Source organism: Aptenodytes patagonicus, chromosome W, assembly GCF_965638725.1.
Source record: "Aptenodytes patagonicus chromosome W, bAptPat1.pri.cur, whole genome shotgun sequence".
Taxonomy (NCBI): domain Eukaryota; kingdom Metazoa; phylum Chordata; class Aves; order Sphenisciformes; family Spheniscidae; genus Aptenodytes; species Aptenodytes patagonicus.
Window position 1 is genome coordinate 27,894,347 of NC_134981.1, and position 26,146 is coordinate 27,920,492.

The 26,146-nt window shown below is 42.7% G+C and overlaps 1 protein-coding gene across 1 annotated transcript in view; it reads left to right on the forward strand.

The window, feature by feature from the left end:
• LOC143172215 (arylsulfatase B-like) overlaps window positions 1-26,146 on the forward strand; it is a 99,279-nt gene that overhangs the window by 66,539 nt on the left and 6,594 nt on the right.

The window sequence follows — 26,146 nt, forward strand, 5'->3', positions numbered from 1 at the left end:
TAAATACTATTACACATATCCCTCTTAGCTTGGCTAGTCCTTTTAACCAGCCACGAGGAGGAGCTGTCTGATACCCACAAGTCTGCAAACGCAGCAGCCAGGGGGTCTTTCTCCCCGGTCACTCCCCCATCATTCATCGGAACGGATGGGGTGGCTGGGCACGCTCTCACACCACCCTTCTCATTGGTAGCTGCCGGCTGGTCCCGCCGATCTCTGCCCCCTCCCCATCCCGGGTGTTGTTCCGCTTTTGTTGTTCATCGCGTGGCGAGGTTCCTTCTTCTGCCCAGGGAAGGACGGTCAAGGTCACCAGCCGTCTTTGTCAGCATATCCCTGCTACTGTTAAAAACATGGGTTGCTCATGGATACTAGATCGTGCCCCTGCTGTACCAGCCACTCCTCCACAATTCCCCCTTCTTGTTTTTGAGCAACCCAGACTTGATTAACAATTTTCATAATTGCTTTCTTCACACAGCTAAAAATTATACAAGAGCATATACTTATTACTAATATAACAATTAAAATGCGTAAGCTTTCTTTTATTAAACTTATTATCCAAGATGGCAGTTCCCCAAATATATTCTTAAGCCAGGTATCGAATAAGCTGTGATCTTGTTGAATATTCTTGGCGTGGTCCTTTAACCATTGTAGCTGTTTGTGGATTGACTCCCCATGGTCAGACAGATTCATACAACACATCCCTTCAAAATCCTCACACCCATGTCCTTGTGCTAATAACAGAAAGTCAATAGCAGCTCTATTCTGTAAAATCGCATGATGGAAGCTATCCTGATCTGCAAGTAATTTTTCAATAAGCTCTGTTGTCACATCAGCCTGCTTTTTAGCCCAACAAGCTAATTTCCCTACCTCATTTAGGGCCCTCGCAGCTGCAGCGCCTGGTACAAATAGTGAAAGGAAGACTTTTTCAGTGTCGCTAGGCAGAATTACGTCATCACGACAGTCTGGGGAAAGACCCGTGGCGGCTCTTTTTCGTCTTTGTTGTTGCCCTTTTCTTGTTATGGCTTTCCACCAATTTTCTCCCGGGGCCAACAAGGTCAATTTTCCTAAGTAGCATGGCCCTCCTACAGCATTTGCTGGGATACCCTGCCAGGCCCTGTCCCCACATATTAAAAATACCTGTGGGGGCAACGCCTTTGGGGTACCATTGTTCCAGATCCCTATTCCTCCCTTTGTTTCCGCTCTAGCCGCTCCTAAAGCATAGCTATTACCACTGTCATTGGTACCACAAAAATCGCCCGCATCCTGATACTTGTAGTAAGATGCGTGAGAGGTGACATTAGTCCACCCTGTCCAATTTCTTGCCTGGTAGAAGTGGATACCCGTCTGTAGGGGTCCCCCAAATATAAAACATGTCTGAGTCCAATTTTTAGATGTATTTCCAACTCGCATCGACCCTAATAGTTCCAACTCCTGGGGATTCCAGGGTAGCGAGTGATTTAATCCTTTTATCAAGTTAGCACTACAGTTGCTAGTTGCAGTCACATTAGTACAACTGCCAGTACTGAACCTGGCAAAGTCACCTTCCTTATATCCAGGCATACCTAACAAACAAGTCCTAAACGGCTCAGTTGCTGAGGCGAGGGAAAGGCAAAACACGGGCTGCCCTGTTTTATTTGCCCAGGTTACCCACATATTTTCCCTTGGGTTAATGCGATGTATAGTTGCCGACCCTGGGATTATTAAGATTAGCCCAATTACGATCACATCTGCCTGGCTCAACATTTTCTCTTCTAGGCGAATTGCCTTTCTTTTTTTTGTTGGGTTTTTTTTTTTATTTTATTTTTTTTCTTTTTTACAAACAATAATCAATTTGGCAGTTTCGTGGACTGCATTTCATGTACAGTGGTTATTAATATTCTATAGAGCACTATTTCTTTCAGATAGCAAGTTTCAGATCACCTTTGTGCGCGCGTGCACCAGGCTCAGCACTTCTTATCACAATGGTACAACTGACACAATACCCACGGTACACACCGTAGGCAGTCTTTGTTTTTGTTTTTTTTTTGTTTGTTGGGTTTTTTTTTTCTTTTTTCGCTTTTTTTTTCTCTCTCTCTTTTTTTTTTTTTTTTTTTTTTTTTCCCCCCCCACGTATCGCCCCCCACAAGCGATCGACAAAATGACTATACGCTTCAGTGGCACCTTGCTGTACAGAACTAAAAGATGGAGTGGACGAACCGGGTAAGGCTAAAAAGGCTTCTAGCACCAGTTTGGCAGACAACTGCAACAAAGCAATAGGAAAAACCAACTGAGCATTAATATCGTTAAACCTTCCCGTCCCCGTTATCATTTCCGCGGTAATCCCATAGAGGGGATCCCCCTGCGTTTGATGCTGTGCCGCAGCACTTGCTGCCCGCCGTGACCATTCCGACCCCCACAACAAATACTGCGTAGGTGACAATAAAAGCCTCATAAGGTTTTGGCAGTCAGCAGGGCACATCAGGTCAGCCGAAAAAATCCAGATTACAATTTGACGTGAAGCTTCTGATTTTATCCCATACTGGGACACAGTGTTTTTTGCTTGCTGTAGGATTTTCCAATCGTGAGGTGCCCACTTATTGCCGTTATTCTCTTGCAGCACAGGAAAAGCACTCGCCCCCAAGCTGGATACCGCTTGCCACTGCCCGTCCAGCATAGCGTCTCTAGCCACTTCGCTCCAGCGTCTGGGCTGAACCGTCGCTGGTGGTCCAGAGAGGCAAGGGGGTAGGGATTCCCCTGATGCCCCGGACAGGTGCTCCATCCCTCCCCTCTGGGCTGTAATTGTTAAGTCCTGTAACTGTTGCACCACCTTCTTCAGGAGCTCATTAGTCTCAGCCATACTCTGTTCTTTGCTGTCACCCTGTGGCGGAGTAGACGCACCTGAAGAGACTCCTAGAGGCGGGGCTGTTGGCCACGGAGGGGTTAACGGAACCAGCCGCTCCTCCTCTCCGGGTCGTCGCTCTTCCGCGACCGCCTCAGGTGAAAGAGGGGCCCCGTTACCGCTAGTTTCTGCATCTTTGCAGTCCGTAAGCGGAGGGTACGTTTCAAGCAGTTCAGAAGCGCCGTCACCCCCCAGAACACTATACTTGGCTTCCAAGGCAGTTCGTTTGGGGGTACCCGACATACCTCGGACTGCAGATGGCCCAAAGAACCGAAACAGTCCAGATGTTGTATTCTTCGGTCTATCAGGCAAGGGTTCTGGGGCTAGCATTTGAGTGGCTGCACAAGCCACCTTTCTTTCAGCTTTCATGGTTTTTAAAGTCTCTGACACAGACCTCCATAGTTCCCGCACTGTTTTAATCTCCTTCTTTGACTTTTCATCCCCCGTGATAGTCTGCTCCCACATAGTATTGCCAAGCTCTCGCCACTCAAGGTCAGAAAAAATAGTTTGACTGTCCTTAAAATGTCCCCAACGTTGTCCTAATTTAATCAACGTACATAATTGTTTCACCGTTGTCTCGATCCCTCTCTTGGAGAGGATGCTTACGAGCAACACAGCTGCCGCCTCTGTTTCCATGATAGCGGTCGCTCACTGGGAGGCAGTTGGCCAGACTGCTCTGTTATCTTATCCCCCTCCGATCATCAGGATAGTACAACTCCCAGCCGCTTTTCTCCCGCTCCCCTTCTCTCGCTGCTCTTACCGCAGTCTCAAAGATATGCGCCGAACCATCCTCTGCTACCAGATGTCGGAGTTTCCCTTTGTTCAGTGTCGACGACGGAGTGGGAGTTGCGATTCCGGAGTAATGACAGATCTCAATATGAGTATGGTCATTCTCCTTTATTTACACTTATAACAGGGCTTATATAGTTAACTGCTATGGACACGCGCTACCTGCAGCTTGCAGATAGGTTACAGCCTTGTGTTCACGCGCATCTATCCTCTAGCAGATTGGCCCGTTCTTTCTGATCATGCGAAATGCCTTCATGGTCTTTATCTTGTTTTTCTCCTTCCAGCTGCACGTTCCTTTCTCCGTTGTTTTCTGCTTAAGTGCCTTGTTATGCCGGGTGGTGCAGTGTTTGCTCATTAAAATCAAACTCAGGAATGTCCGTTAGTGAGACTCCCATTCCCACACTTTATCTGTGTGAGGAGGTAAAAGTGTTCTTGTAGATGGAACAAAGTGCATCATGTGACTTTGAGCCTTTTCAAAAAATACGCAACATTTTCTCTCCAGTAGGGAGAAGAGTTATCTGTGTTCTGTAGTACAGACCATCAGTAGCAACAGCTGTCCAAAACAATGCGGTAGGCTTAGAAATAACCACGAAGAACTTATTCTACTCTTATATTGATGGTATGTGTTTGGTATCGTGAAGAGGGAAAATGCTACTTAATTAGACAGTGCTATTCAAAGTTACCTTGTAACTTTTAACTTTGATTTCTATGAGATTTTTTGGCTTTGGTGCTTTATAAGAAGGCAAAAGTCTAAGAAGCACTAAATAATCTACTGATTATAGGTTTGTTAACGTACAAAAACCAATGTCTATGCAAAAACAGTTTATTCACAAACAAGATACCCTTATATACACTTTCCTTAAAATGGTCTAAATAATCTGCTTGGGCTCAGAGTGTTGTTCATTTATTAAAGACAGACACTGGAACTTTTATATTTAACTTTTCCCATAATAGAAGAGTTTTTTTGTTTTCTGTATTTCCCTGTAGATTTTCTCTCAGAAAGACTAAATTTGCAATGGATGTAAAACAGCTACAAATGTAACAGAGCAAATGTTGATCAGTACTTTAAAAAATATATATTTTCTGAGATATGCAGTAAGCTCTAAATTTTGGCTTTATTGTGGATGATGGTGACTGTGCGTGTTATGATAAGTATCCATAACATTTTTTTCTGTTTCCTGCCATTTTCTCCTGCCTATTACTCCATCTCTTCCCATTTCTCCATCTCTTCCCAAAATTCCAGTCATGGAAGTAGGAATTTCATATTCAGTTAATTCAGAGAAAATACAGTGAAGTTGCTTCAAATCATGTATCCCATATGGTATTATCTATTCTAATCAGGAAGCTTTAAAAATTTCCTGCATTTTGTGGAAGATATTTCTAATTTCATTTTGACAGTTCATTGACTGAGGTTTTCTAAAGTTCAGCAGTTATCAATAAAGACCTTAAGACAATTTGCAGAGGACCAAAACGATCCTGGTGAGATCAGCACATTTCGTCATGATTGATTAAACCCCAATTGACTGTCTTGTGTGCACTGGATCCCAGAGCTGAATCGGTTGCAGGAGGAACATGTGTTGCATTTATGCTAAGATAACAATATGCACTTTGCCAGAGCAATAAGGAGAATTTCTTAAAACTCCTCCTGGAGTTTGCTTTGTCTTGTGCGTTTCTTAGTGAAAACTAAGCAACAGGCTGCTTCACAGAATCAAGTCTAGCAAGAGATAATTTTTGTCATGAAGTTTCCATTTTATAAAAGACTAAAAATAAATTTCCAGTACAGCACCATCTACAAAGTTTCTAATGCATCTGTGTGAAACACAGTGCAAAATTTTCTATTTATGGACAAGTGATAGTTTTGCCTGGGGAATCCTTATCTACTTGTGTCTAAGACTTTTTATGCTTCTGTAGGGAGCATAGGGGAGAGAAATACTCCCTATTTCCCCTCTGGTTCCTTTTATAAATGCATGGAAAAGTTGTGCATTTCCATACTGTTGACAAACAAATGAGGCATTTAAAAAGACTTTATGTTTATAAATAGAAGATATATAAGGTCTAAGTGTGTCTCCTAATTGTAAAAATATTAACTATGCCTTTTGTTCTTTTACTTTTTTATTTCTCAAAATTTTCTTTGAAAATTTAGTCTTACTCTTATCTTGCAGGTGAGTAGTTGATTCATTTGACTGGTTTAAGATTTTAGGGACTGTATAAATTATATTACTACATTAGAGACAGTCAAGATTTTCAGAGATTTTGGAAGAGACTTGATTTAATATTCATCAAGAGAAATTAAAAATGTAGTACTTTTGCTGCTCTCAGTGCTATAACTGTGGTCTAGTGCATATATTAAAAAATTTGAACCATATTCAATATATTATTTCCTGATATTTAGGAGGAGAAAAATCTCATGTTAACGTAAAGCATGTTGGTGCTTAATCCAAAAATATAAAGCAAAGAAATTCAAATAGAATGGAAATCCAATGTCAGCTTACATTTCTGACCCAGTCCATAGATTCATACTACTTTTGTTATGTGTGCAGCTGAACAATGTGAAGAGTACAGCTTTCCAATTGCTAAAATGGCCTTCACTAGAAAAGATGTATGCTGAAAGGTATTTATGTATTCCCACATTAAATCTTCTTGCTGCATTCTGTTTGTTCTCCCCAGATCCAGGTACTTCCAAACTGGGAAATACTGAAGGAAATCTGGATTTTTTTTTTTCACTTACCATTCTGTTTTTTATGGTGTAAGGTAGAGTCCCTCATTTGGATGTATTTGTAGAATAATTTGTTTAAACACCAAACCAGACTGCCTGCAAATCAAAACCACCCTGTGCCTACAGAATATTTTGCGTCTATTGTTTCCTAGAGAAACACATAGATCATTGAATTAAAATTTAGAAGACAGTAAAAAGTTAATAATCTGTTCCAAATGGTGTACCCACTACATTTGCTTATGTTCGTATATAAATTCAAAGTTTTATGTATGAATTTGGTATGAGTGGAAATCAAAATTACCCAATCCTGTTCGAATATCCCATCACCAAGTTAGAGGCTTCTATTCTCTTTTGTCATTCAAAATATTCGCATGTATTATATGGTGTGAAACAAAATATGGAGAAAACCTCCGTCCTGGAATTTCATAAAGTCTGTTGGGGAGAAATCTCTTCTGAAAGATGGGAGAGCACAGATCAAAACCCCTTGTAACAGTTAGTGCAACTCAGGGCATGAAATTGGATCCCTGAAGCCCAGAAACATATGCCCAGTGTTGGGCTAGATTTTTTGGAAGGGAGAGAAAAAACTCTCATTTTGTCAGGTATGTCCCCATGTGAATTTAACCCTTAGTTTCCAGGTTCATTTTTATTTTTATTAAAAATGTATGGAAGTTAAATATTTAATTGGTCTGAGCCTTTTCTTTATTTCCAGTTTACTGAAAATTAAATAAGTTCAGCATCAAATTGGCATTTGTTTCTAATTGCTTTAGTGGACAAACAATAATTTATATAGCATGCAGTTGTCTGGGGCTTTTGGTGTGACCTGAGAATTTCCTCCTTTAGGGAGGAAGCTATTGGACAGGTGGAAAAATGCTATCAGAGGACAGTTCAGAAGATGTGGTTGTGGGAAGCAGCGCTGACCACAAAGAAAAGTTATAGGGTGGCTTCCTGAGTTTTAGTGCAGTGAAGTTATGGTTAATTTCTCAACTTTGTATTTCCCTTTCTGGCTGCACACTCCTATAAAGAATCAAGTGTTTGGGTGCCTGTTACATGAAGACTGCCTTTCCTCTGCTGTTTCAGTGCTGCAGGGAAGATCAAGCAATATATTTATGTAAACAGTTTCTAGATCTTAACTTCTGAGCTTAGTGACATGGATTTTGCAGCAGGAAAAATGACTCTGGAATTCAGTTTTCTCTGCTCATCCATAAGCCTCAATTTTTGGTAACATTTGTGGGATTGTGTGCTGCTACTGATTTTTTTTTTTTTTAATTATTTTCTTAAGCTTTTGCTTCTGAGACTTGGTAAATCGTATTTGATTTCAGAATCACTTTAATTTACCCTGGATAATTTGGGGGGGGGGGGGGGTGTGTTAAAACTTATGTGTTGTTGCCAGAAAGGATTGTTGTGAATACAAATGTGTAAGCCTTTCATATAAAAGTTTCGTGGAAAACACACTGTGTCTACTGAACTGTATGGATAAAGGGGAATTTAGCTTCATTTGTTTGATTAAGAGAAGTTGGTAGGGTGTAAATTCCTTGTTTGTTACTACTGATGCTTAACCAGTTGTGGTGGGTTGACGTGGGCTGGATGCCAGGTGCCCACCAAGCCGCTCTATCACGCCCCCTCCTCAACTGGACAGGGGGAGAGAAAATACGATGAAAGGCTCATGGGTCGAGATAAGGACAGGGAGAGATCACTCACCAATTACTGTCACAGGCAAAACAGACTTGACTTGGGGAAATTAATTTAATTTATCGCCAATTAACACCAGAGTAGGATAATGAGAAATAAGAACAAATCTTAAAACATCTTCCCCCCACCCCTCTCTTCTTCCTGGGATCAACTTCACTCCCAACTTCTCTACCTCCTCCCCCTGAGCGGTGCAGGGGGACGGGGAATGGGGGTTGTGGTCAGTTCATCACATGTTGGCTCTGCCGCTCCTTCCTCCTCAGGGGATGGACTCCTCACACTTTTCCCCTGCTCCAGTGTGGGGTCCCTCCCACAGGAGACAGTCCTCCATGAACTTCTCCAAAATGGGTCCTTCCCATGGGCCGCAGTTCTTCATGAACTTCTACAGCATACGTCCTTTCCACGGGGTGCAGTCCTTCAGGAACAGACTGCTCCAGCGTGGATCCCCTGCAGGGGTCATAGGTCCTGCCAGAAAACCTGCTCCAGCGTGGGCTCTCCACGGGGTCACAGCCTCCTTCAAGGCACATCCACCTGCTCCACCGTGGACCTCCATGGCCTACAGGGGGACAGCCTGCTTCACCATGGTCTTCATCAGGGGCTGCAGGGGAATCTCTGCTCTGGCACCTGGAGCACCTCCTCCCGCTCCTTCTTCACTGACCTTGGTGTCTGCAGAGTTGTTTCTCTCACATATTCTCACTCCTCTCTTTCGGCTGCTGTTGCGCAGTAGTTTTTTTTCCCCTTCTTAACTATGTTATCACAGAGGCACTACCACCATTGCTGATTGGCTCAGCCTTGGCCAGCGGCGGGTCCATCTTGGAACCAGCTGGAACTGGCTCTATCAGACATGGGGGAAGCTTCTGGCATCTTCTCACAGAAGCCACCCCTGTAGCGCCCCCCGCTACCAAAACCTTGCCACGTAAACCCAATACACCAATCTAAATCAGAGCCCACTGGAATTAATGGAAAGGTTCCCATTAGTTTCAATGTGGTTTTTTTCGAGCCCTAACAGACCTTCTGCTGCTCCACAGTTAAGCATTAGTAAGGGACAGTGAACCAGCCAATCATGCAAGTTTTATGTGTATGCATGTGGTGAGATTTCTAGGAGGTTAAAGATTGCTTTCATGAGGGTAATTGTTATGTAGAGTTCCATAATATTTAAGATCATAGAATCATAGAATCATAGAATAGTTTGGGTTGGAAGGGACCTCTAAAGGTCATCTAGTCCAACCCCCCTGCCATGGGCAGGGACATCTTCAACTAGATCAGGTTGCTCAGAGCCCTGTCCAACCTGACCTTGAACATTTCCAGGGATGGGGCATCCACCACCTCTCTGGGCAACCTGTTCCACTGTTTCACCACCCTAAGCGTAAAAAATGTCTTCCTTATATCTCGTCTAAATCTACCCCCCTTTAGTTTAAAGCCATTCCCCCTTGTCCTGTCACAACAGGCCCTGCTAAAGAGTTTGCCACTACCTTTTTTATAAGCCCCCTTTAAGTACTGATAGGCTGCAATAAGGTCTCCCCAAAGCCTTCTCTTCTCTAGGCTGAACAACCCCAACTCTCTCAGCCTTTCTTCATAGGAGAGGTGTTCCATGCCCCTAATCATTTTCGTGGCCCTCTTCTGGACCCGCTCCAACAGGTCCATGTCTTTCTTATGCTGGGGGCTCCAGAGCTGGACGCAGTACTCCAGGTGGGGTCTCACCAGAGCAGAGTAGAGGGGCAGAATCCCCTCCCTCGACCTGCTGGCCACGCTTCTTTTGATGCAGCCCAGGATACGATTGGCCTTCTGGGCTGCGAGCGCACATTGCTGGCTCATGTCCAGCTTTTCATCCACCAGTACCCCCAAGTCCTTCTCGGCAGGGCTGCTCTCAATCCCTTCATCCCCCAGCCTGTATTGATACCAGGGGTTGCCTCGACCCAGGTGCAGGACCTTGCACTTGGCCTTGTTAAACCTCATGAGGTTCACGCAGGCCCACTTCTCGAGCTTGTCCAGGTCCCTCTGGATGGCATCCCGTCCCTCTGGCGTGTCAACCGCACCACTCAGCTTGGTGTCATCTGCAAACTTGCTGAGGGTGCACTCGATCCCACTATGTCATTGATGAAGATATTAAACAGTACCGGTCCCAATACGGATCCCTGCGGGACGCCACTCGTCACCAATCTCCATCTGGACATTGAGCCGTTGACCACTACCCTCTGGATGCGACCATCTAACCAATTCCTCACCCACCGGACAGTCCACCCATCAAATCCATACCTCTCCAGTTTAGAGAGAAGGATGTTGGGGGGGACCGTGTCAAAGGCCTTACAGAGGTCCAGATAGACGACATCTGTAGCCCTTCCCGTGTCCACTGATGTAGTCACTCCATCCTAGAAGGCCACTAGGTTGGTCAGGCAAGACTTGCCCTTGGTGAAGCCATGCTGGCTGTCTCGAATCACCTCCCTGTCCTCCGTGTGCCTTAGCATAGCTTCCAGGAGGATCTGCTCCGTGATCTTCCCAGGCACAGAGGTGAGACTGACTGGCCTGTAGTTCCCCGGGTCTTCCTTTTTTCCCTTTTTAAAAATGGGGGTTATGTTTCCCCTTTTCCAGTCAGTGGGAACTTCACCGGACTGCCACGACTTCTCAAGTACGATGGATAGTGGCTTAGCAACTTCATAAGATAATATGTGATTTTTTACTTACTGCTTCTGCTATTGTGGCACAAAAACAGGCTAAGGTGATTTGAAGGAGTCTGCAGTGTCTATTGATAGAAAAGTAATCACCTTTTTGAATTGCTTGGATTTTCTTTCTTTTCTGTTTAATGGGCATCATGTAAGTAAATGTTTTAAATCCTGATAATAGAGTCAAATGGTTTACATTAGAACAGAAGCTGTGATGTGCAAAACCTTTGATTTATTTTAATGGAAGCAGTTAGGTGAATGATACTATTACCATTTTTCTGAAAATATATAGAAGCTGGTGAATACAATAGGGATTTCTTGGATGATTAAAATAGTATGTTGATTTTAAAGACGATAATGAACATACTAGAAAATACTGTTTGGGTTTCATATATAAGTGGGTTTTGGTTTGCCAGTCCCAGACTTCTGTCTGGGGATCTCCTCTGTGGTTTTTATAGACTACTAATCAGATCACAATAGGCAGGGAGGCATATGCGTCGCCTTGCTATGAAAATACTACTGGTTATTGTTTGTTGCTTTTAAATTCTAGTGGAAGTAGCCTGTGTGTTTTTTCCCCAGTGTTTGGTTCAGCTATTAAGCAGAATTCTACTCCATGACATAGAGTTGTTCACTCCTCTCTAGTAAAATCATTTTTACAAAGTAAAGAAACTTTTTTTGAATCACTCATAATGTTTTAGCGTATAATCTCAGCAGAATAAAAAAAAAATATTATTGAATTTATCCCCTTGAGACTTGTCATTGCCAGGTGACACTACCTTTTGAAAGCCTGTCTTCCTGGAGTGACAGTCTTCAGTGAGATCACAATCTGTATGCACAGGATTGTATTCTTTTAAATGCAGTATCTTTTTTGGACATATGCATAAGTGCCACTTCATTCCCTAAAGCTGAGAAAGGGCCTTACTGCAAGCACTAATTTCTGCAGTTCAGTAGTTTCTTGTCTTCTGGCTATGTGATGAAACTTTGTTATGGCTGTGTTCATTGCTCTGAACGCGTAACTGATAGAATCCTGTAATGAGTGCATCTTGTCACACCTGTAGCTCAGTATATGTCTCTCCAGCTGGCATTAGCAGAGATATGTCTGAAAACATGAGCGCTCCCAATGATCCTCCTCAGAGTCTTTGCAAACAAACAGGACTTTATTGCAACACTGTCCTAGTAACAATTGTTGTTTATGTGGTGCCTACTGACAAAATGAAATCTCCTTTATCACACAGGGGTAAGGACAGCAGGGGACCAGAAGCTGAGACACGTGTTCTAGCTGTTCTGATAGCAACAAGCTGAGATGCTATTAAAAGAAGGTTTTACAGAGTGATAGAATAACATGGAGGTATTCCACGAAACATCTTCAGTGATTGAAAAAAATGGCATGTAATTGAATTTGAGGATGTAGCCAAGATTATATTTGTTCAGAGAATGTAGTCTAGTCCAGTTGGAACATGCTGTTACTGGCAAAAGCAGATGATGAATTTCCCAGGTAAAGAATTTTATGTCTCATCTAGTGTTTCAGCATGTTTGAGTTTTTCTTACTGTGGGTACGTACTGTGTAGTAGCGCCATTTGGCATTGTAGATGATGTCTACTCAGGTCAGGTAGAGACTGTAGCCATATTGAATATACTAACGACTACAAAGATGATGTGGTTTCACTCAGATATTTCACAAGGTCTGAGTAGTAAGCACTCAAACTATTTGGCCTGTGTGTTACATTGATATGTCCCCTGTCAATTAAAACATTAAGGATTTGATTATTTGATTGCATTTGGCTCAACATCACACGAGATGGGAAGAACCTTCCTGTGCACCTGCAGGGGATGGAAGCAGCCTGGTCCCTGGAGTTCCCTAGAATATAGGAATTTCATTAAGCAGAATGTACATCTAGCAGAGGATTTTAATTCATGAGGGATTGCAGATGTCATCCAACTTTGTAACTGGTTTCTGAACCTTTTCAGTTGTACTGTATTCTTTTTGAGATGGGAAGACCAGAACTACAGTTTTCCAGTTGCGTAGAGCTTTTTGCTTTGTTCACTAGTGCTTTTCTAATAAATCCTTGCATTCAATTTTCTTTTTGACCAGTGCTGACATAATTCTGAAAAAGTGTCAGCTCAATTTGTCATGATCCCAAGGTTTCACTCTTAGACAATTATGGATGATGCACAGGCCATCATTTCATATGTGAATTTAGGATTGTTATTTCACACATGCATCACTTTACCTGTATCCATGTTAAATATCATTGCCTATTTTAATGCCCACTCACCCAGTCTCATAAGGGCCTTCTGTTGTTCTTTACAGTCAGATTTAAATAATTTATCATCCACAGACTTTGTAATCTCACTGTTCAGTCCCCTTTCCAGGTTACTTGGAATATGTTCAACAATATGGGTTCTGGCACAAATTCCTTTAGGAATCCAATGGTGGCCTCTCCAGTGTGAAATCAAAACTTTTTTTTTGTTTCCCATCTTATTAGATGCTTTTCTATCCACGTGAGGATTTTTCCTCTTACCCCATGGTTGCTTAGTTTCTTGGCCTAGATGGCCATACAGTACAAGAAGTAAACTTCTGTTCTATGTGGATCCAGTTATGTATTATTTAAATATTGGAGTGGAGTAATCAAATAAGTGATAGGGGGAGTTGCGTAGCCAGACAAACTTTCTACTGAAATAGAAGTCTTGAGAACTACAGAGATCATTTTCAGTTACTAAGAGAATATCTAGGGAATCCTTTTGTGCGATATATGTTGTAAACTGCAAGGTATCAAACTATTTAGACATACAGGTAGCGTAATATGCACACACACTTGTGTTACAGGAAATGTTGGTGATATTCCTGCTTTGGCTGGAAGCTCTTAAATGTACTTTATGTTACTGACCTGCAAAGCAGTAGCACCTGTTTATTATTTGTTTCAGATGTGTTTCTAATTTACACTGGAAATAATGTGAGCCATCTAAAATCTTAATTCATCCTAGATTTTGTGACTTTTCTTGATGCATGCTTTTCAGTCTTTTTGATCAAGTGGGTTGCAATTAAGCTTGGAGATTTTTATGATTATATTTTCCCTGTCATATGGCTGAAACTGCTATTACATTATATTATGTCGCAGCCCAGAAGGCCAATCATATCCTGGGCTGCATCAAAAGAAGCGTAGCCAGCAGGTCGAGGGAGGGGATTCTGCCCCTCTACTCTGCTCTGGTGAGACCCCACCTGGAGTACTGCGTCCAGCTCTGGAGCCCTCAGCATAAGAAAGACACGGACCTGTTGGAGCGGGTCCAGAGGAGGGTCACAAAAATGATCAGGGGGATGGAACACCTCTCCTATGAAGAAAGGCTGAGAGAGTTGGGGTTGTTCAGCCTAGAGAAGAGAAGGCTTTGGGGAGACCTTATTGCAGCCTATCAGTACTTAAAGGGGGCTTATAAGAAAGATGGGGACAAACTCTTTAGCAGGGCCTGTTGCGACAGGACAAGGGGGAATGGCTTTAAACTAAAGGGGGGTAGATTTAGACGAGATATAAGGAAGACATTTTTTACGCTGAGGGTGGTGAAACAGTGGAACAGGTTGCCCAGAGAGGTGGTGGATGCCCCATCCCTGGAAACATTCAAGGCCAGGTTGGACAGGGCTCTGAGCAACCTGATCTAGTTGAAGATGTCCCTGCCCATGGCAGGGGGGTTGGACTAGATGACCTTTAGAGGTCCCTTCCAACCCAAACTATTCTATGATTCTATTCTATGATTATGATAAATAGAAGTTTGACTATAGAGAATGCTGTTATTTGTCACTGTTTACTTTGGGAAATACACTGCAAAAGGTAGGTAACTTCTAATGTCCTTGTTTTGCAGATGAAGAAACAAAGGTAGAAGCTTCATTTACTTCTGTTGTCCAAAAAAGGGCACTGATTATATGTAGCTGCTTATAAATGAGGTTTTTTTTGTTACTGTGTAGCATATTGGAAAATTCTAGAGGCATAGTCAATCTGACACTCACTTAGGCTGTTTAGATTAACTCTTTGGGCAGGGCTCTGTTTCCCAAATAAATAATAAATTAGTGTTCTTTTGTCTTTCTCCAAAATCGCTCTCCACAACCCAACATTTCCTCCCTGCACACTAGTATTGTAGACCACAGTGTACAGAAATATAGCATGCTTCACGCAATATTGTTTTGGACCCTTTAAATTTTGTGATCGGGACCTCGCTAAATGGCATGTTCGAGAGAACTGTGTGTTCTTTGATCTCTTACCAACCAAGAAAACCTCTTCTCAACATGGATCATTTTCATAATCTTAATCATAGACCAAAGGCAGAACATTTTATTTTTAGATAAAAATAAATTTATAACTCCACATTTTAGGTTTCTACAAATTTCTGGAGTTGGTCTCATTGAAAGAAAGAAAAAGGAGAGCTAGAGGAATGAGAAGAGTAATTGATCTATGCTTATTAGATCTGCGCGAATATCATATATTGATATAGAATATGTATTCCCATATATATTCTATTTTTTAAATCTCAGCTGAAAATTTGCAGTTTATATTCTTCCTTCTTATGATTAAAAATTAGAGAGCAAAGATTAAATAAATATACTCTTAAATAAATTCATTACATTTAATGAAATGCTTCTACAAATTTATCTTTTAGACTGAGCTAAAGAAGTGGAGCCTTTCTTTAAAAAAAAGTTCAGATTGTATCTTTTCTTTTCTTTTCTTCTTTTTTTTTTTAACCTTGCAAATTTACACAATACAGGTATTGACTATCCTGAAATCTTGGGGTTTTTTTACAAATTATGGTCATGGGGTACTTGAAATATTTGCTTTGCAAAGTAGAAATCAAAAGATTGAAACAAATCATAGGAAATATATACAAAGATGCTGACAGATCTGAATTTTCCAGCCTAGCTATCAAGTACTGTGTTGCAGTGGCTTTTTGTTGTTCTTTTTGCTATTTTTTTATTTTGCTTGCATTAGGAAAACTTTTTTGGTTTTAGTATTTACTCTTGATTGAATATTAAATATTTCAGAGAATATCAATGAAACTTGTCAGGAACATCATGAGACTTAGAGAGAAAAATAAACAAGTGTCCTGGTTAAACCACGACAACAAGTTGGATTTATAGGCCCTGTACAGGAAGAGGAGTAGAGAGCTTCTGATAAGACATCTAAAGCTGTAAAATGTAGTAAAACTGCATCAACCCTTCTTTTATTTATTGCCATGTAGCATCGCAGGCATCAAAGGGTCACAAAGTTATTTTGGTGTACAGCAGTAGTAGAAGAACTTAAAAGGTTTTGAGTTACACAGAAAATAAATGGATTTTCAGACATTTCTGTCTTTTTCATGGCGGTCAGATAAATTAGTATTTTTTTTATTTTAGATAAGTTTCTGATAGGTAACTAGGATTGTATGAGCCAAGGAATAGATGATCGATTCTCAAGCATACATTGATCAACAGGAAAGAAATGTGAAGAAATGTTTCTTCCTATTTTCCACCCCCAGAAATCATTGCCCGGTTGGATAGGTGAACTAATGAGTTAAGCAGAAAGCTGTTGTAAGTGTATGCAAAAATACATAGGCAGACAGGTTTTTTTTTTCTCTGGAAGAGCTACCCACCTAACCTAAATGATGTATTGAATCAAGAGTACACGTGGGATACTTAATGAGATCAGAAGAGCCTTTTTGAAATGCTAGGAGGAAAAAAACATGGCTAAGCACATTCCAAGCATAGGGAAGATCATAAAAAAATTATGCAAAGTGAAGCGAAAGAAAAGATTGTTCAGAAGACACTGCTGGGCAAAGTAAAGAGTTTTAGTTTATACTTTCTGTTTTACTTTGACTCATCCATTATTAATTACTTCTTGGGACACACTACTGGATTGAATGTACCAAAGAATTTCTTCAGTATGGCAAAACCTGTCTTCTTGTAACATTTCTGTAAATTGTAGGGTTTTTTAAAATTTAAAATTGTATGACTAAAGCAGGAATTAATGTAGGTTATCAGATTCCGATCTTAATCACAGTAGTATAAATCTGGTGTGACTCCATTATTTCAATGACTTTGCTCTTGATTTACATTCTGCTATGAGTGAAAAACAAGCCTTAAGCAAATAACTGATTTGTCTGCATTGATACAGATTATTCTGTGCATTGGAAACCATTGCTAATACAAATGAATATTCTCATTTCTTTATGCTATCTCTCCTTTTAAGAATAACACTGAAAGTAAACTAGAGGGTATGCTAGAAATTACTCATGGTGATCATGTATTTCTAAAACTACAGTTAAACCTGAATCTGAATCATATATACTTACCTTTTTTAAAAGTTTTGACTCTTTCACTTTAGTACATACAAAGATTAATATAATAAAAGGGGTTGCATAAATCTGCTTGGACATATCGCTTTCCTTTGTAAACAAAATATTTGGTTTGTCCTGAACTGAAAGCAATTTGGTAATATGTCTTGTGTATGATCAGGCCAAAAATCTGTCTAGCTCATTATTCTTTTTCCGAGAGTAGCAGTTGTGTAGGAAGGAGTGTATGAGGGCAAGCACATAAATATACTTCTCTTGTGTGCCCCCCCAACCTGTAGCTAATGGAGCTCCTGATCTTTAGGTTGTGATTTTGGATTGAAGAATCCTCGATGGATTTTTCTTCCACTTTGTGAACCCTTTTTATCACTCAACCTGTGTAAATTTCTGACATCCACAACATCCCATGGAAAGGAATTCCATGCTTGAGTTGGGTTTGTGATAAGGAAGTATATCCTATCATTTATTTTGAATATGCTGCTTCATAATTTATTTGATGACCCCTATTAGGAAAGACCAGTTGTTCCTCATTCAACTTGTCATGGCTGCACAATTTCATAGATCTCTGTCCTGTCCCTCATCAGTTGTCCATCTTTGAGGATGAAGAGTCCTATTTATTTAGTCCTCACATAGAAGCCGTTCCATAGCTTTAATCTTCCTTGTCACATCTCTTTGTAGCTCTTCTGTTTTTTCTTTATCTGTTTTGTAATGTGGGGACCAAAACTGTACAGTATCCAGTGTGAGGCACAACAAGGACCTAGGCTGTGGCAGTGTCCCATTCTTTGCCACTTCATATTATTTTTGCTTTTTTTGACTGCTGCTGGGCATTACCTGTTTATTATAATTCTTTCCTAAATAGCAATAGCTTGTTCAGAGCACATTCTTTTATGTATGCAGAGTTAGGGTTGGCTTTTTTTCCCCATGTTCATTACTTTCCCTTTTGTTGTACTTATGCTTGTGCATTAGCAAGGCTTAATGCATTGAAAGATTGTTCACTTTTCTAAAAAGTCCTACGTATTCTCTGGTCATCATTTGGGATATTATTTATATACTTACCCAGTAGTAAATTTTTCAACATCCTACCTGAAAGGTATGCTATGGAATATTTAAATTATTAACATGGAAACTATTTTTGCAAATGCAGGTAACATTTTTGATGCTTTCTAAGCATCTTGCATAGATTTTTCAGAATTGACGTTGGAATTCAGGTCTCTTGAAGATACAAATTAGCTATTGAAAATTATTTAGGATTTTACATCTTAATTTGGAATATATATCTGTTTATAGAGACAATGTACGATAATGGAAATAAAAGAACTAAGCTGAAGTTTTCATAAGGGGCAAAGGGATAGACTTTTAAAGTATTTAGATCATAAAGTACTTTTGTGGATAGTGGGAGCTGGCCACCTCAATTCCTATTGAAATCTGATCCTGAAACTGGTTTTCAGGCTGTTAAGGCTAAGGATGGTCTTGAAATATGATATAACCTCCGAAGTCACATACCAAGGGTAACATTTTCTGAAGTACTTGTTTTTTCTACAGAGATATAAAAGCTATTTGAATACTTTTTTGGTGACCTACATCTCCAAACAAAACACTAAAATATTTAGATCAAATTGTTGTAGCATTAAATATTTAAAAATAAATATCTGAATGAAATTTCCCTGCTTTCTTAAATAATAAAAGTTGTATCATTTCCCAAGAGAGTACTTAAAAAGAAATATAGGAGCTGGTGAGGCTCCAAAGCTGGGCTTCAGGAAACAGAAACTTCTGAAAATAAGAAAATTCATGGCAAAGGCTGTGGGATTATTATTTTTTTTAAGGTAAAAGCAAAGCTTTAGTATTTCATTAGCCACTGATACACTGGTGATTGTGCTGGTTTCGGCTGGGATAGAGTTCATTTTCTTCATAGTAGCTAGTATGGGGCTATGTTTTGGATTTGTGCTGGAAACAGTGTTGATAATACAGGGGTGTTTTAATTATTGCTGAGCAGTGCTTACATAGTCTGCTCTTTTTCTGCTTCTCACACCTTTTCTGCTTCTCACACCACCCCGCCAGTGAGTAGGCTGGGGTCGCACAAAAAGTTGGGAGGGGGCACAGCCAGGACAGCTGACCCCAACTGACCAAAGGGATATTCCATACCATATGATGTCATGCTCAGCAATAAAACTAGGGGGAAGGTTGGCGGGGGGGCTGCTGCTCGGGGACTGGCTGGGCATCAGTTAGTTGACGGTGCACAATTGTTTTCATTTGCATCACTTGTCTTTCTTGAGTTTTATTTCTCTCTGTTATTTTCCTTTTCGTTACAATTTATTATTATTATCATTTTATTTCAATTATTAAACTTTCTTAGATGAACCCATGAGATTTCTCACTTTTCCTCTTCCGATTCTCTCCCCCATCCCACTGTGGGGGGAGTGAGCGAGCGGCTGTGCGGTGCTTAGTTGCCGGCTGGGGTTAAACCACGACAGTCCTTTTTGGCACCCACTGTGGGGCTTGAAGGGTTTGAGTTAATAACAGATTGACCAGAGCGTATTAGAAGGGATTTATATCTGTTAACAGTTGCGGGTCGCGATATTGATTCATCTGTTCTCGATGTTAGTTTATCTGATCTGCATCATGCTCTTTGCTGTACACGTTAGAGATTGGTGTTGGCTTTTGCAGTTTGCTGTGCTCTGTAGTGATTAGGGATGTTTTGCCTGGGAGATTTTTTTATTAAAACACTGACCTTGAGCTTAATCTGGTATTTGGGTGTCGTGGTTTAACCTCAGTCGGCAGCTGAGCACCACACAGCCGCTCGCTCACTCCCCCCTCCCCTGGTGGGATGGGGGAGAGAATTGGAAGAGCACAAGTGAGAAAAACTCGGGGGTTGAGATAAAAACAGTTTAATAATTGAAATAAAATGATAATAATAATAATAATATGATAATAATAATATGATAATAATAATAATACACAAAACAAGTGATGCACAGTACAATCGCTCACCACCCGCTGACCGATGCCCAGCCAGTCCCCGAGCAGCGGCCCCCCCGGCCAGCTTTCCCCAGTTTATGTACTGAGCATGACGTCACATGGTATGGAATGTCCCTTTGGTCAGTTTGGCTGTGCCCCCTCCCAGCTTCTTGTGCACCTCCAGCCTTCTCAGTCAGTAGAGCATGGAAAACTAAAAAGTCCTTGGCTAGTGTAAGCATTACCTAGCAACAACTAAAACATCGGTGCATTATCAACTTTGTTCTCATCCTAAATCCAAAACACAGCACTGTACCAGCTACTAGAAAGGAAATTAACTCTATCCCTGCCGAAACCAGGACAATATCCACCCCTTTTTCTATACCACCTACGTCATGCTCAAGTCTCATATTTTCCAGTACATTTTCATTAATCACCACCCCCTTTTTTTCTATATATATATATATACACACACACACACACAGAGATATCATTCCCTTAGTCTGTGGGCCATCACTCTAAAACATTCGGTGAGTTCATTTAGTCCGTGACTTCGGGCTCCATCTGTCGTAATAATCTTCCAGGGCAGGAAAAATGGAGATGGTATGTGGTGTTGGATTGTTTCATGTTGAAGTCAGTTCTGGTACCATCATCACTGTGCTTTGCTTGGTTTCACTGAAGTTATTCTTCATTAGTCTGGGTGATTCTTATTGTAATAACATTAGTATGGCATACAATATTATTAGTATATCTGTTATTAGTATAACTATTATAACTATAATTAGTACTTAACATGACATAATTCAGATCATTGGCTATTCTCACCCAAAATCAAATCCCCTTGAGGTACACATCGGACTTCCCCATCCTTCCGCATTATCCACCAAGTGCACCCAGCTCACAGATGGGTTTGCCTTTGCCCAAGGCAGGAATAACCCAAACTGTTTTCCCCAACATATTTTTCATGTGCACTACAGGGACTTTATTCCCATCTACAGTACGTAAAAGTTCTGACTGGGCAGGGCCAGCTCGATTGGCAGGTCCCCTCGTGTTGACTAACCAGGTGGCCTTTGCTAAATGTGTATCCCAATGTTTGAATGTCCCACCACCCATTGCTTTCAGTGTAGTCTTTAACAGTCCATTGTATTGTTCAATTTTTCCGGAGACTGGTGCATGATAGGGGATGTGATATACCCACTCAATGCCGTGCTCTTTGGCCCAGGTGTCTATGAGGTTGTTTTTATTAAAACACTGACCTTGAGCTTAATCTGGTATTTGGGCTCTGTACTGAAGCCATTACTGTACTTTTGGTACCATCTTATGGAGACAATTAACAATTATACTTCTTCCTCTGAGAGGTTTTTTGTGGAGGAAATACAGAATGGCACCTTCGCTACCTTCTTCTGTGATGTTTTCTCCCTCGTTACAATAACTTTTCAGTATCTTGAACATCCTTGGGTAGTTAAAATACTACTATTGGTATTTCTTAGGAATATTGCTTCGGTTTTGTCTAAGGTTAACAAGCAATTTAGGAATATGACCCAGGCTCTGTGAGAGTATGGTCATGGGTGGCACGGCATGTGAGAGAATATGGGCAGGTATCTAAAGAACTTCTCACCTCCAAGGTTCTGGAACTTCACTCCCGAACAACTACAGGATCCTGATGAAGTGATAGAATGTTTGGAAAAAAAAAAATGACGTGGCTATTCCAAAGAGGCACAACTTACCGCACTGTGCTGGGCCCTGGCCAGCATCTACCAAACACTGCTCGATATTATGCAGCACCCTCAGGGAGAAGAGAGGGAAAACATACCAACAGACACTATGGCTAAACTGGACACTATATCAGCCGCCCCTATAACTAAAAAGAAACAATGGAAGCGGAAGTCAGCTCATTTGGTAAGGGATGAAGAAGCTTCTCCTAAGAGGGAGCAGGAAAAAGAATCAGAAGAGGCAGCCTGTTCTGCAGCACAGCAGTCACAAGAACAGGAGGAGGAAGAGACTGAAATCATAAATAAGACAGAAACCACCCGATCCCTATCCCTAAGTGAGCTGCGAGATATGCGAAAAGATTTTAGCCGTCAACCAGGTGAGCTAATTCTCAGCTGGTTACTCCGATGCTGGGATATTGGGGCCAGTAGTCAGGCATTAGAGGGTAAGGAAGCCCGGCAGCTAGGATCCCTTGCTAAGGATAAGGCCATTGACAAAGGGATTGGAAAAAGGGCAGGAGTCCTCAGTCTTTGGCAGCAACTCCTGTCAAGTGTGAAGGACAGGTATCCCTTCAAGGAAGAACTTGCAAATTCCCGGAGCAAATGGACCAACATTGAGGGACGTATCCAGTAGCTGAGGGAATTAGCCGTAGTGGAGGTGATCTATAATGACCTGGATGACAACCAGGCATCCAAGGACCCGTATGAAATCCGGTGCGTGCGGTCCATGTGGTGAAAGTTTGTACGAAATGCACCGATGACATACACCCACACCCTGGCGATAATGAGCTGGACAGACACTGAGGCACCAACTATAGATGAACTGGCCAGATAACTCCAAGAGTACGACAATAATCTCACTTCCTCTATGTGGGCCTGCATCTTGGCTGTGGACAGACTGACCCAAAAAATGTCTGAGCAAGCTGAAAAGGATAGGTCTTCCTCACGCATTCCAACCAAGGCCTCAGCTATTAAGAGTCAGCCTTTTTCTGATCAAGGCAGAGGGTACCAGTGGCACACACCATGTGCAACACTGTGGTTCTTCCTGCGTGACCAGGGGGAGGACATGAGGAAGTGGGATGGTGAACCTACCTGGAGACGAGAAGCTCAGGTACAGGAACTGCAAGGAAAAACAACAGCCAAAAAGCATCCATCCAGGAAAATTGCTGCTCCAGTGTCTGTTGGGCAGAGTAGAAGGGCTGATTGTACTTTTGACCCTGATGAAGGGATTTCTGTTTTGCAGTTACAAAAATCAAGTAATGAAGACTCCGACCAGGAATAGAGGGGCCCTGCCTTCAGCCAGGTGGAGGAAAGGGACAACCAGGTTTACTGGACTGTGTGGGTTCGATGGCCTGGCACATCAGACCCACAGGAGTATAAGGCTCTAATGGACACCAGTGCACAGCGTACTCTAATGCCATCAGATTACAAAGGGGCAGAATCCATCTGTATTTCTGGAGTGACAGGGAGATCCCAAGAACTGTTGGAGGCTGAGGTAAGCCTAACTGGGAATGAGTGGCAGAAGCACCCCACTGTGACTGGCCCAGAGGCTCCGTGCATCCTTGGCATAGACTACCTCAGGAGAGGGTATTTCAAGGACCCAAAAGGGTCACGTTACACGTTACATACCACGTTAGTGTGGTATGTAAGTTTCGCAATGAAGCGGTTACTGTACCATGGATACCACTTCGTGGAGACAACTAGCAATTGCAGTAACTTTTCTGAGAGTTTTTACGGAGGAAATACAGAATGGCAGTGTCACTACCTTCTTCTATGATGTTTCCTCCTTCGTTACAGTAACTTTTCAGTATTTTGAACATCCTTGGGCAGTTAAGATACTTCTATTAATACTTCTTTGGAATATTGTTTCGGTTTTGTCTAAAGTTAGTAAGCAATTTAAGAATATCATCCAGAGATCTGCCCCAAGGCTGAATAGTTATGAGTGGCAGGGTGTGTGGGACAAGATGGGCAAGTACCTAGGCAAATGGGCACCCCCAGTGTTTTGGAACTTCACCCCTGAGCAAGTGCAGAATCCTGAAGAGTTAGTAGAATATTTGGACAAAGTATGCTGTCACCCTGGCAACTCCAGAGAGATGCAGATCATTGCAACGTGCTGGGGCCTGGCCCATGCCTACCGAGCCCTGTTCAACACCATTCAGTACTCTCAAAGGGAAGAGAAGGTCTCTGGCTCTGACGGTAAAATGACACGCACTGCGGCCACTCAGACCCGGGCAATACGCCCTGCGACCACTCCGACTACAGCAACACGCCGTGCGGCCACTCAGACCCCGGCGACACGCCCTGCAGCCACTCCGACCCCAGCAACACGCTCTGCGGCAACTCAGACCCCGGTGACAGGCCCTGCGGCCACTCAGACCCTAGCGACAGGCTCTGTGGCCACTCAGACTCCAGTGACATGCACTGAGGATACTCAGACCCCGGCAACAGGCCCTGTGGCTGAACCAAAAAGCCAACCTGTGCCAGTATCAGTCGCCCCTGTACACAAGAAGACATCTTGGAAGCGGAAGTCGGCTTGTTTAGTAAGGGAGGAAGAAACTTCTTCAAAAAGGGAGCCAGAGGAAGAAGTGGAAGAGGCAGACTACCCTGGAGAAGGGCCATCACGAGAACAGGAGGAGGAGGGCCGGCCACTGCTCGGGGAGGAAGAAGAAGAAGAACTCATAAAGGAGGCAGTAACCACGCGTTCCCTATCCCTGAGTGAGCTGCGAGATATACGAAAAGATTTCAGCCGTCGTCCAGGCGAGCATATTGTCACCTGGCTGTTCCGATGCTGGGATAATGGGGCCAGTAGCCTGGAATTAGAGGGTAAAGAAGCCAAGCAGCTGGGATCCCTTTCCAGGGAAGGGGGCATTGACAGAGCGATTGGAAAAGGGACACGAGTCCTCAGCCTTTGGAGGCGACTCTTGTCAAGCGTGAAGGAAAGGTATGCCTTCAAGGAAGATGTCATATGTCGCCCAGGCACGTGGATCACTATGGAGAAGGGTATCCAGTTTCTGAGAGAATTAGCTGTGCTGGAGGTGATTTATGGTGACCTGAACAATGAACAGCTATCCAAAGATCCAGACGAAGTCAAGTGCACACGACCCATGTGGCGGAAGTTTGTAAGGAGCGCACCATCGTCATATGCCAACTCATTGGCACTGATGACCTGGAAAGATGGAGAGGAACAAACAGTGGATGAATTGGCTAGTCAACTCCGGCAATATGAGGAAAGTCTCTCTTCCTCCCTCATCTCGGCTGTGGAGAAACTGTCCCGGGAGATCCAGCAACTCAGAGAGGATAGGTCCTACTCCCCACCTGTATGGACCAATATCTCGGGTATTAGGAGTCAGCGTTCTTTTGCTCAAGAGAGACAGCATAAAGGGTACACACCACGGGGCACCCTGTGGTTTTACCTGCGTGACCACGGAGAGGACATGAGGAAGTGGGATGGGAAACCTACTGCAGCCCTAGGGGCACGGGTACGTGAATTGCAAGGGAAAACAATCACAGAAAGGGGTTCTTCCAGGAAAATTGCTGCTCCAGTTTCCAGTGGGCCGTTCCCCAGACAGAGTAGAAGGGCTGATCTTACTCCTGATCTTAATGAAGTGACTTCTGACTCTTATGTACAAGAAGTGAGAAATGAGTACTGTGATGAGGATTAGAGGGGCCCTGCCTCCAGCCAGGGGGAGGAAAGGGACAACCGGGTTTACTGGACTGTGTGGATTCGGTGGCCTGGCACATCAGACCCACAGGAGTATAAGGCTCTGGTAGACACCGGTGCACAGTGTACCCTATTGCCATCAAGCTATATAGGGGAAGAACCCATCTGTATTTCTGGGGTGACGGGGGGATCCCAACAGCTAACTGTATTGGAAGCCGAAGTAAGTCTAACTGGGAATGAGTGGCAAAAGCACCCCCTTGTGACTGGCCCAGAGGCTCCGTGCATCCTTGGCATAGACTACCTCAGGAGAGGGTATTTCAAGGACCCAAAAGGGTACCGGTGGGCTTTTGGTATAGCTGCCTTGGAGACGGAGGAAATTAAACAGCTGTCCACCTTGCCTGGTCTCTCGGAGGACCCCTCTGTTGTGGGGTTGCTGAAGGTCGAAGACCAACAGGTGCCAATCGCTACCACCACGGTGCACCGGTGGCAATATCGCACCAACCGAGACTCCTTGATTCCCATTCATGAGCTCATTCGTCGACTGGAGAGCCAAGGAGTGATCAGCAAGACTCACTCACCCTTTAACAGTCCCATATGGCCAGTGCGGAAGTCTAATGGAGAGTGGAGACTGACAGTAGACTATCGTGGCCTGAATTAAGTCACGCCGCCGCTGAGTGCTGCTGTGCCAGACATGCTAGAACTTCAATACGAATTGGAGTCAAAGGCAGCCAAGTGGTATGCCACAGTTGATACTGCTAATGCGTTTTTCTCAATCCCTTTGGCAGCAGAGTG